This window comes from Nylanderia fulva, unplaced genomic scaffold (genome assembly GCF_048542155.1).
Source record: "Nylanderia fulva isolate GAGA-0341 unplaced genomic scaffold, ASM4854215v1 Scaffold118, whole genome shotgun sequence".
Lineage (NCBI taxonomy): Eukaryota > Metazoa > Arthropoda > Insecta > Hymenoptera > Formicidae > Nylanderia > Nylanderia fulva.
In genome coordinates, this window is record NW_028189387.1 from 273,919 (window position 1) to 286,421 (window position 12,503).

A 12,503-nucleotide genomic window follows, 5' to 3' on the forward strand; every position below is an offset into this window, starting at 1 on the left:
CTTATGCGCCATCAAACTTTGCGCATTTGTATATAGTATTAATTCCGTTTCCTTCTGTAGTTACTATTTAGCTTCCTCCCAGCTACTATTTAGCTTCCTCTTAGCCTCTTTTTCTCCTCCTGTATCGTCCTCTTGAAAGTCAGACATTTCGGATCAAGTGCGGCATGTTCATCATTTATTTTCAAATTGTATGTTTTAATCTTAAACATACAATTTATACATCTTTTCTTTGTCGCTGTACATTCACTCACATTATGATCTCCTGCACATTTGTGACATGTTTCATTATGCGTACAATTTTTTGCAATATGATAATAACCCCAGCATTTAAAACATCTTTTAATGTTAATGTGATTGAATGCAGGACACTTTCTCCATCCTACATTTAGTTTTTCTTTGCTCAACATTACTTTAGGAATCCCTTCATCTGCTTCAATTATTACGATACCATCCTTTTCTCCTCTTCCGGATTGATTTTTATCATTTCTTTTTTCTTTAACTATTTTCTTTACTATCCGCATATGAATTCCTTCATTTTTCACATCAAGTTTGTTCTGCTTTTTAATCGTACCTATTAAATCATCATCATTCAATTTCATTTCTTCCTCGCCAATATTGACAACTTTATCTTAGGTTTCATCCACGGTGACTCAGTAACTTTGAAATTCTCGCCCAACTTGGCTTGTACTGTCGTCTTTAATTTTTCAATTTCTTTTTCAGTCTCACAGCCAAGAATCACTATTCCCTTACTTCCTTTTTTTAACTTCATTATTTCCATAGCCATATTCTTGATATCTATCTTTTCTTTTATCAGTTTTTTTTATATTTCACTCTCCTGTTGCACCTTGGGTTTGACAATTATAATATTTTTTTTCTTATCTTTAATTGCTTTACTTATAACTTTTCTGAGTTCCTTCTGCTGGTCCACACACTCCTTGCATCATTCTTCTCAAATCTTCCAGTTCTTATTTAATGCATCCAAATTCTTCTCGAACTATTTTCTTCATCACCATCATTTTAATTTCCTCCTTACATGCGGTTTCGTCTTTTATTTCTTTCACAGTCTTCATAAGCCAATCTATTTTTACATCAACACTCGTTGATCCACTCACTCCTGATGTTCTATTTCCACTGCTAGATGCCTTAAGTCAACCCGTAGATCCTGTAGATCCTAATCTGTCCCTGCTACTCCCCGCCGCGGTCGATGTCTTTCTCATATCTATTTCACTTTCAGTTGTAAATTTCTCAAATGGGCCAGGACACGACACCAGCTCGTGACTTTTATCATAAATTTTATGTTTACTTACACATCCTGGATGGTAAAAAAGCTTAACACACGACTTGCATGCCACCACTTGATTTTTTATTGCCTTCTTATATGCCGAGCATCGATACTCGTCATATTCATCGTCCATATCGATAATTACCGGCCGGAACTGTTTATAGCAGCATAGACGGTCAGTCACCTGTCCAAATTCTCACGTCAGCACCTTTGTGCCCACATTTAATGTCTACGTGTCGCGTGAAATCTCCATTCCTTATAAAAGAAATTTATCTCTCCCGCTCACAAATCAGCATATTCCGGTTAGATAACAATCATGTCGATTCGCTGTCCATGTAACTATTACTTCATTACTTTTTCATCACTCTCCTTTACTATTTAATCACTTAAAATTTACCACTTTTGCAGAGCGATGTTTGACACGTCTTCTCCGTCTTTGACTGGAAGAGAGAGAGAGAAAGAGGGAAGAGGGAGGGAGGGAGGGAGGGAGAGAGATAGTAACAACTAAGCCCTGTGTATAAGACCGTGTTTCGGAGTTACCGGGAACTGAGAGGAGATCGGATAGTATGTATAGAGGTTATTACTGTCCGATAACGTCCTTTAACATGTTTTATTGCGTTTTTTAAGTAAAAATATATTTTTGAAAAATATTTTCAGATTTTAAATCTGAAATTTAAGTTTGTTTACCAACAAAAATCAACCTGTTTATGACCAAAAATCGCGTATGCGACAGGGTCATGAATGATTTTAAATAGCACTAGAAATTATAAAGTTATTTATTTAAAAATATAATTCTCTGATTTATTACTAATTATTTGTTTCAAAACGTTAGATTTTTGCAATTGAAAGTAACGTAACGTTATTTATCTTATTGATAATTGATATTCTAATTAATTTCAAGAAAAATTAATAAAATTAAAAGTAAGTGCGTCAGAGTCATAATAACATTCCAATGCTTTGCATCGATTCACTTGCGTAGTATAGGTAATGTCAGTAGCACTAACGGATCATTCTTTATGAAGCATTTGAAGCGATAGTGTATAAAGCATTCAAAGTGGGTAGTGAGTTGCATTCTATGAGAAGACCTTATGTTAAAGCTGTTTTCAAGTTAGTGGTAGTAATTTTCAGCATGTCCTTTAATCTTAACTATCTTAACTTTATTGGAAAATAAAATAGGATATAATTGGAAAAATAAAGTCATATATTTATACATGAAATATTTTCTTACTTTTATATTCTAAATCCACCTCAATATTTTCCATTTATTAAAAAACATCTTGTATTTTTTGGTGTAATACCAAGTGATTAAATAATCTCGAGAGATTTTAAATATCCTTCTCTAAATACTTCTCTAAAAAAGCACTTTGCTAAAATAAATCAGAAAAATATTTGAGCAAAAACTGAATTAATAATTAAATTTGAGTCTTTTGCGTGCCAACACAACTAGTTTTATTATTAATTGTGATTTAAACTTATGTGCTTTTCATTTTGCCTTCAAATATATTTTATTATGTCATCTTTTAGCTAGTGTTAAACTAATAATTAAAACCAAACATTTATAAGAGTCAGCGCGGTAATTAGAGCGCAAAATCTTTTATTGTATGTGAACCTCAATAAATGAGTATATCAATCATTATAATACAATAATACTGTGAACGTTTCGGTTCGAACCTTCTTCAACACAAATTAAAAAACAAGTTATAATTTTTTCCCATATAAACCTATTTCAAACTATATCTTAAAATATGCGAGTAACAAAATTAACGCTTTAAATTTATGAGTCATGTGAATAGATTGGATATATAAAACTTAATAATAACAAATTAATTCTGTCAAATTTTGTAAAAAATAATAAACTTAAACAGAAACTCCATAAAAAATATACAAAAAAAAAATTTTTTCGGTGTATAACAATGTTGATTATTAGTCCGTTGGTTGTATAAAACTTCTCTTCTCAGTTCTACGAGTGTCATCAATAAATACCTTGTAACTTTTTTTGGTTACATAGTATCCTTCCGCACAAACCAAAGCAATTAGTTGTCCGTAAATATATCAGTCCTTATCTGGTTAAACGACCAGAAGAAAAGAATAATTTCCTATAATTATTGATGATTATTATTTTTTCACTCAAACTATTTATGTGATATATTATGTTGAACAACAATTATCTTGATCCTCACAAGTACGTATAGTTGATAAATTAAAATAAGTCCGTTATTCTTAGACATGTTGCTCACAAGACTGTAGACACGCAACTGATATATCGAGAATAAATATAATACATGTTTAGCGGACCAATCTCACAAACAACTGATCAAATCTGAGAAGGTTAAGTTTATAACGTTGTGTCACCAAACTTTCACAAACCTTAAAAATGTACCGAAAACCATTATAATCTTTTATAAAATTCTTTTAAACAAACGTGATAATTTAGATTTTTGGAAGTTTATCTACAATGACAGAATAACCTGTATGTAGGCATTCTGTGTCTGTCTGCGAATTAAGACCATTATTTTGTCTGTTTATATAAATAATTTCAGAGATTAATCTTTTTTTATATCTCTATCCAAGATTTCTATTTCTTCCTAATTGAACTCATGATTTAAATCAATTCTATGATCAGTAATTACTGATTTTGCATTAGTGTTCTTTCTTATATGTGATCTATGCTCAGAAATTCTCGTAATTAAACGCCTTCCGTTTGTCCGACATATGTAGCGTCACAATTATTGCACTTAATTTTATATACTACATTGCTATTGTGATTGTTTTGAGTTTTGTCTTTATGTACTAATAATTAAAAAACTGTTAATCAATTAATATCATTAATAAGGCTTTTAACTTTAAATTTAAATTTTAATGAAAAAAACTCGAGTTCGTGATTTTCGATTCAGTAACTTTGCCCGATATTTTTCTCACCTATGCTTCTTTAAGAGGCTCAAAGAGAATCTATTAAAATAAAAAATTTCGAATTTTGAGATTTATTTAATTATCAATAATAAAAATATTAGACCGGCTCTTTTAATATAAAACACAATATACACTTCTTTCTTTTCGGCCACAGAGCCAAACGCAATGTTATTGCAAAAATTAAGCAAGAAAATTAAGGAATCTGAGAATTTGTATCCTGAGAATTTGTATCCAACTTTCGGACCAATACTTTTCTCGCCTATTTCTTTACAGGGGAAGTTAAAAGAGGAACAAGGAGAATTTTTGAGATCCCAACTATAGGATACAAATACTCAGATTCCTTAATTTTCGCAATAACATCGCGTTTAGCTCTGTGGCCGAGAAGAAGGAGATGTATATCGTGTTTTTTATTTAATTACAGGGTTTGTCCGGAAAGTAATGCGTCGCATTTTTTTAAAAAAGAATTTATTGATCGCATAGGTAAAACAACTTAAAATTGTTCGAAGTATGACCCTTCTGCGTCAATACATTTTTGCCAACGCGATTTCCATGCGTCATAAGATTTCTGGAACTCCTTGACTGGGATGCTGTTCAGGGAGGCCGTCGAAGTAGCTTGTACGTTGTCAACCGACTCGAGCTGTTGTCCTTTGAGCTCCCTTTTCAGCCGAGGAAATAAAAAAAAGTCCGCCGGGGCCAAGTCGGGACTGTAGGGCGGCTGCGGCACCGTTGCCACACCGATCCGGGTCAGGTAGGCCGTAATAACAAAGGCGGTGTGAGCCGGCGCGTTGTCGTGATGGAGTTTCCATGAAGCGCGGATCTCCTTTCGGACGCGGGCGATCCTGTGATTCAGTCTCTGAAGCACTTCCTTGTAAAATTGAGCGTTGACAGTCTGGCCGGGGGGTACGAATTCATGGTGCACTATCCCCTTTGCATCAAAAAAAACAATGAGCATTGACTTCACCCGGGACTTGCTCATGCGAGCCTTCTTCTGGCGCGGCGACGACGTCGTGTGCCATTCCGCACTCTGCCTCTTTGACTCCGGATCGTACTGAAAGACCCATGGATCATCCGCAGTGATAACGTTGTTCAGGAAATTGGGATTATCTGCACAGAGTTGCTTGAGTCTTGTCCAGCTTCACGCAAAACTTTATCGCATAGCGTTGCTCTATCGTTCTCTCCATCACAAGTTCGACGCGACCACTAAGCAGAGGTTCACAGAATAAGCCGTCCTAACCCTCCAAGCGCATGGAAACAATTGAGCGACCTACCGTTGGAAAGTTAAGGGTACCCCCCTTCCTCCCCAACCGGTCCCATCGCTCTGCGATGTATAGTCGCGTCACAAAAAAATGCGACGCATTACTTTCCGGACAAACCCTGTATGTTAGTATCATACCAAAAAAATGTGCACTCCACAGAATACACATACAATTATTCAATTTAAATAAAAAATTAATTTTTATTAAAAAAACTGACGCACCATTCACGACTGGCGCTCTTACAAACCCGCTAAAATTTAAATTTTTATTTTAATAACACAATATACACCTCCTTCATCTCGGCCAATAGAGCCACACGCGATGTTATTGCGACAAATAAGAAAGAAAATTTGGAAACTAAGGAATTTGTATCCTATGGTTGGGATCTCAGAAATTCCCCTTGTTTCTCTCTTAACTTCCTCTGTAAAGAAATAGGCGAGAAAAATATTGGTCCGAAAGTCGACTGAATCGGGAATCGAACCCGAGACCTTCCGCTTGCCGGGCGACTGCTCTTCTAGCTGAGCTATTCAGACACTTACGAATCAATATTTCTATCAATGTTTTTATCCCCAAAGCGTCGTAATTAGGCCCAGACGCGACGAAACAATAATAAGAATATTAAGTCGGCTCCTTAAATTTAAAAACACAATATACACCTCCTTCATCTCGGCCAATAGAGCCACACGCGATGTTATTGCGACAAATAAAAAAGAAAATTTGGAAACTATATCTCGTCTATTTCTTTACAGGGGAAGTTAAGAGAGAAACAAGGGGAATTTCTGAGATCCCAACCATAGGACACAAATTCCTTAGTTTCCTAATTTTCTCCCCATCGTTCCCGACTGCATGTCGGAAGGCTGCGCCCGGCGAACACCAGCCGGGCAATGCAGCGGGTGCATTCGCGCCACCCTAATCTTTCGCATAATAGTCGCTGAAGCGACTTGTAATTCGTACACGGTACCGGGCATCCGTGTACGACACGCAATATAGATACACGCATGCATATACGCACAACACGTACTATGGATACGTGTACTATCGACACGCAATATAGATATATAATATATATGTATACATGTACATACGGCGCGTACTATAGATACACATGCACGAACGGCCGAAGCCACCCGATGATTGACGGAGACAACCGAATAACGCCGGCGGCAAAAGTCCCGTTTACATCCCCTACGTTGTAATAAATTAATTTCGAACCATCGAATAATCCGCCGCACCGTCTAGGTATAAATAGAGACAAAAAATCGAACAAGGGGATTCCGATTCCTGATCAGCGGAACGGTATAGAAAATCTGAGGTCAAAAATACTCGGTCTCCGTTGCGGGTTTCACAACATTTTCGAATATATATTCGAACTCAAGAACTGCTCGAATCAGCCGGCACGAGGTCGAAAATACTTGGTCTCCCCTCTCTCTCTCTCCTCTCTCTCCCCCTCTCTTCCCCTTCTTTCCCCCTCTCTCCACCCCTCTCTCTCTCTCCCCTCTCTCACCCTCTCTCTCTCCCCCTCTCTCCCCCTCTCTCTCTTATGAGCGCATGCGTGATAAAAACGCGAGCGGGAGTCGCTGGTACGGTAAGTGGAAAGATCAAGAGTGTTGTTGGAGGGGACGGAAGAGAAGATGACAGTGGCGCTAAATCCAGGGGATCCAACAATTGCGGCGCGGCTAATCAGGGACTGTCGAAGCGACCGTCTGGTTCCAAACTAGGAAGAACACCAATGAGCGCTATGGACACAGACAGGATCAATGTACTCAGTTACACAGTAAATAGACATTGCGAGGACATTTTCAAAATCTTATCTGCTAGCAAGGAATCAATTGAGAGTAAAACAAAGATCGATGCTGCCTTCCGAGCGTGTAGAGACGCTTTTAGGGAAGTTGCAGTCACTCTGATTAATCTGCTTGGAGACGAAGTTCCTGAGTCACACGCTAATGCAAAAAATTTGAAAAGTGTTGTCGAGGATGTGTTGACTGACCTCACAGACCGCAAAATCATCCCAGGTCCTAAAGAAGCAAATTCTACCCCGAATAAAAAGTGCTCCTATGCTGAAGTCATCTGCTCGGCTGAATCGACTGTTTGTGTCCTTTGTGGTCCAACAGTGGAACTGACAAAGCACAAGTCTGTTAGCTTCCTGGTGACGTCAGACGAAGAAAATATATCTAAGTTTGCATCATCTTCGCAAACTAGAGACGCTCTATATAAGGCGCTAAAGCCTGCTGAATACGGTCTTCTAGTCGAGAAAATCACACTAGCTTGCAACAATGGCGTCAAAGTAACTGCTCGTGCACCGGATATCGACAAAATTAAAGTATGCAAAAGTCTAGCAGAAATGGGACTCACGGTTAGCGACAATATCAAATCATTACCAAGGCTAATAATTCACGAAATACCCGCCGACATGAGCCTTGAAGACATTAAGAGAGATCTGATGGCACAAAATTTAAATGGCTTTCAAAATGAGGACACCAAAATTATATACATCTAGCCTTTAAAGCAAAATAGGAGTAAGACCAGCTGTGTGATAGAAGTCTCGCCGGAGGTTCGCAGCTCTGTTTAGTCGCGGTCAAATTTTTTTACACTTCTCAGCATGTAACTTCGCTGATCATGTTCGAGTGCTACAATGCTTTAGATGTCTGGCTTTCAGGCACCCCACGAAAGACTGCAAGGCCACGCCTTCATGCGGTCATTGCTCGGAATCACACGAATCAAGAGACTGTGAAAAGAAAGACCAACCATCTAAATGTTGTAATTGTTGGGGGCAGAACAGTTCCGCCACATCAGATATCGCGCACTCAACATTGGATGCAACCAAATGTCCAATTCTTGGCAGAAAAATCAGGGACAAGATTGCCAACACTAACTATGGCTAATCCTGACATCACAATGGAGGACCTAAGATTATGCCATGTCAATTATCAATCTTTACTGGCACATTTTGACGAATTTAGCGACTTTTTTTAGTAACTCTGGCTACCATATCATCTGCATGTCGGAGACGTGGTTGAGATCCAGTATGCACGATTCAATGGCTCATCTGCCGGACTACACATTGTTCAGATGTGACAGACGAGATAGAGTCGGGAGAGGTTTGGGCCTTTACATTATTTACTCTCTAAATGCCACTGTTCTAAGGCATTTAGATTGTTTGGATGAGAGTAAACCGGAGTACATCGTTGTCGAGAGGCGTCTACAGGGCTCAGCTCGCATACTGTTGGCTACTGTATACCGGCCACCGAATGTTGATTGTCTTCAGGATTTCTTTGATCTCTTTATGGAACTTCAGGCTAACTATATGCATGCGATAATGGGAGACTTTAATGTTGACATGAATCTGATCACTTACGACAGCCAGCAAATCAACTCATTCGTATTCTCATCCAGCCTTTTTCTGATACCTTATCAGTCCACACATAATTTGAAACACTCAAGCACACTCATCGACCTCTGCATCGTTGATGATTCAGCTAAGGTGAAGAACTACGGTCAGAGAGACGTTTCTTTCATGTTGGCGCATGATCTCATTCACGTCACCTATAACATCAAACTACTAAGACGCGCCAGCAAATTGGTGACCTGTAGGGACTTCAGGAACTTCAACGAAGAACTCTTCCGTCGAGACATTGAGAATGTGGACTGATCTGACCTTTTTGCATCTAATAACATTGACGAAAAAATAGAGATCCTAAACTCTCAACTGCTGCATTGTTCCGATAGACACGCACCACTGAAAAGAATTCGCTATCATCTACCTGCACCGTGGATTACCAATAAGATAAGAAATGCAATGAGAGCTAGAGATCTTGCCAGAAGAATATGAAGAAGAAGTAGAAACGACATGCACTACAATATTTTTAAGACAAAGCGTAATGCAGCCCAGAGCCTGGTACAATCAACCAAAAGCGCTTACTATCTGGAGGCCTTTGGCAATGTAAAAAGTGCTGCGACCGTCTGGAGCAAACTGAGACACCTTGGACTCATAAAATCTAAAGCCAATACTCGGAAACTGGTTTACACTGTGAATAAACTCAATAAATTCTTTACGACTATGACCGACAGTCCAGTTGACGACTTCTCTAGGGAAAGTGCATCAGATTGTGAGCTACTCAGTGCTCTGGCGAATGACTTCGATGACAACAGACTATACTGAGGAGTTATGTTCCGGCGTCGGCCATTTGGAGGGCCTTACATAAAGCAAAATCCAATGCAACAGGCAATGACGGAGTGTCTCCAACCCTTATCAAGACGGCACTGCCATGTATCATGCCTATTCTTGAACATGTATTCAACTTTTTGCTTATGAATGGAATCTTCCCGGAGTCATGGAAGATTGCCATTGTTTGTCCAATTCCAAAGATCAAAAACCCGAAAAAAGTGCAGAACTCAAACCGATCTCTATTCTGTCAGCCTTGTCAAAAGCGCTGGAGAGAGTCGCTTTCGAACAAATAAGTCAATACCTTGCGGATCAAAATCTTTTGAATCCGTGCCAATTTGCCTACTGTGAGCATTATTCAACACAGACGTGCCTCATTAGGACGCTTGACGAAGTCAGGCCGCTGATAATAGAATGATCACTATCTCGGTCTTTTTTTACCTTTTTTAAGGCTTTTGATCACGTACAGCACCTTACTCTAATCAGCAAGCTAAGAAGCCTCGATTTCTCGAGGGGTGTGCTTAACTGGATCTACACATATCTGACTAAAAGATCTCAGGTGGTGCGTGACAATGCGAATGATCGAATGTCAACTAGAATAGCCACAAAGATGGGCGATCCACAAGGTTCAGTGCTGGGTCCATTGCTGTTCTCATTATACCTGGTTGATTTTGGGGGAACTTTAAGATATTGTCAACTCAACATTTATGCTGACGATGTGCAAATCTTCCATCACTGCAGGCCTGCTGACCTTGAAGAGGGAATACGAAAAGTCAATAAAGATGTTGATGCTATCCTACATTGGGCAGTCTCTAATAAGCTGATTCTGAATGAAGGCAAAACTCAATCGATCATAATGGGAACCTCAAGGTACATTAATGCAATAGATCTTGCAACTACTCCACGAATTACGGTTGCCCACATTAATAGAATATTCAACCCACATCAGGTACCTAGGTGTGTGGATCTCTAACGCTCTGTCCTGGGATCGACAAGTCTCCTATACAACAGGCAAGGTCCGCTCGACGTTATACAGGCTTAAGTTGTGTGCGCACTTATTATCTGATGCTAGAAAAACAAGACTAATTGAAACACTACTCTTTCCGCAAATCGATTATTGCAACGCTGCCTTTACGAACGTCATTGCGGAACTCAATCTCAAACTATACCGCGTAGTTAATGCCTGCATCAGATTTATATTCTGTATTTGTGCAGATGTCAGCACTACACCATATTACTCTAGACTTTGATGGCTTAAGATTAGAGACAAAAAAAACTATCAATGCTCTAAGCCTGCTATTTGGAATCTTGAGAAACAAACTGCCAAAACGCATTTACGAACAATTCAAGTACAGGCCTGCGACTACCAGTAGAGCTGCTGCGACTGTTGAAGGCTTGCTCTTGGTACCTCACTGTCGAACGGAGTTCTACAAATGCTCCTTCAGACTGAGCGTGGCTAGATTATGGAATAACCTCCCAAATCGGCTTCGAATTTTTACAGCCAAAACCAAATTCAAACAAGGACTAAATAATAATATTATTATATATTATTATATATAGAATAAATAAATATTTATTGGAAATTTCCGCCAACTCAAAACTGTAATATGCATTTTGGTTCTCAATTTTTCTCATAATATATATTTCTAGTCTAAAATTATTAAATTAGTTATTTCATGTTCTTTTGTATATGTACAAGTTATGTTAGTTGGTCACTTTAAATAATTTTATACAATACTATTATCTACTTATGTAAGCCGGCGTTATGCGCTTGAGGAGACTCGTCCCAGAACGCTCAATAAATGATGCCTCTCTCTCTCTCTCTCTCTCTCTCTCTCTCTCTCTCTCTTTTTCTGCCTTCCGATCCACATTGCACCGACTTATGCTGTTGAGTTGCAGTAGGTCGGTGCATCCTCCTACCCGCAGGATCACGGTGGCACGTGTCCACCCGCTCTCGCCACGAGATCGTCTCGAGTGCGTAGGTGTTCACCGTCTCGCGAAACGCGCCCCGTACGCGTATGCGTTCCGCCCCCCAAACCTCTTATATTCACGGGGCTCCGTTACCCCCAAAAGTGGCCCCGCGGTCATTCTTTTCAAGCCCCACCTGCGCCGAAATACCGATCCGCTTTGACACCTGTCAAAAGTAGATTCTGGCCGTCGGAAGAAATGCGCCTACCCGATGGAGTATCCGCGTTGTGATTACCCGCGTGTTGCTTATATTATTTTGCATTATATTGCGTATATTCTTTTGGTCTAATATTCTATCTTTTCTATAGTATATTTTGTATTCGTATTCTGATTATCCGCGTGCCGCTTATATTATTTTGTATTATATGTATCTCGTACTTTTCGTTTGTATTATATTATATCTTATATATATTATGTTTTGTAATTATCCGCGTGTCGATTATAATTCCGGGAAATTATATTGCCCATTACTCGCTCTCGATTGCGTTATTTTTCATGTATTCCTTTTATGTGCCTCGCACTTTGATTTATATCTTCGTCACGAATATACTTCTGTTGTAGTTACATCTTCACTTAATGAGTTAGAATAAATTCATTTTATTACGATACTAAAACCGTAGAGTTCTGTCGAGCCCTGATCCCGACTGTGCTGTCTGATGCTGGCGAAAAGCGGCTGTTACAAGCGCGGCTGGCCCAACGCGGATGTACGTGCACGAAGACCACGAAAATTTAATTATACAACAACGATAATAAACGGCTCTGCTATATTAAATTATTATTTAATTATTATATAAATTATTATATAACATAAATAATTTAGAAGGATAAAAATCGCTGTACAAGCCCAAAGCGGATGTACGTGCGCAAAGACCACGAAAATTTAATTTTTCGTTTTATACATGTGCACAAAGCACGTTTACTTAGC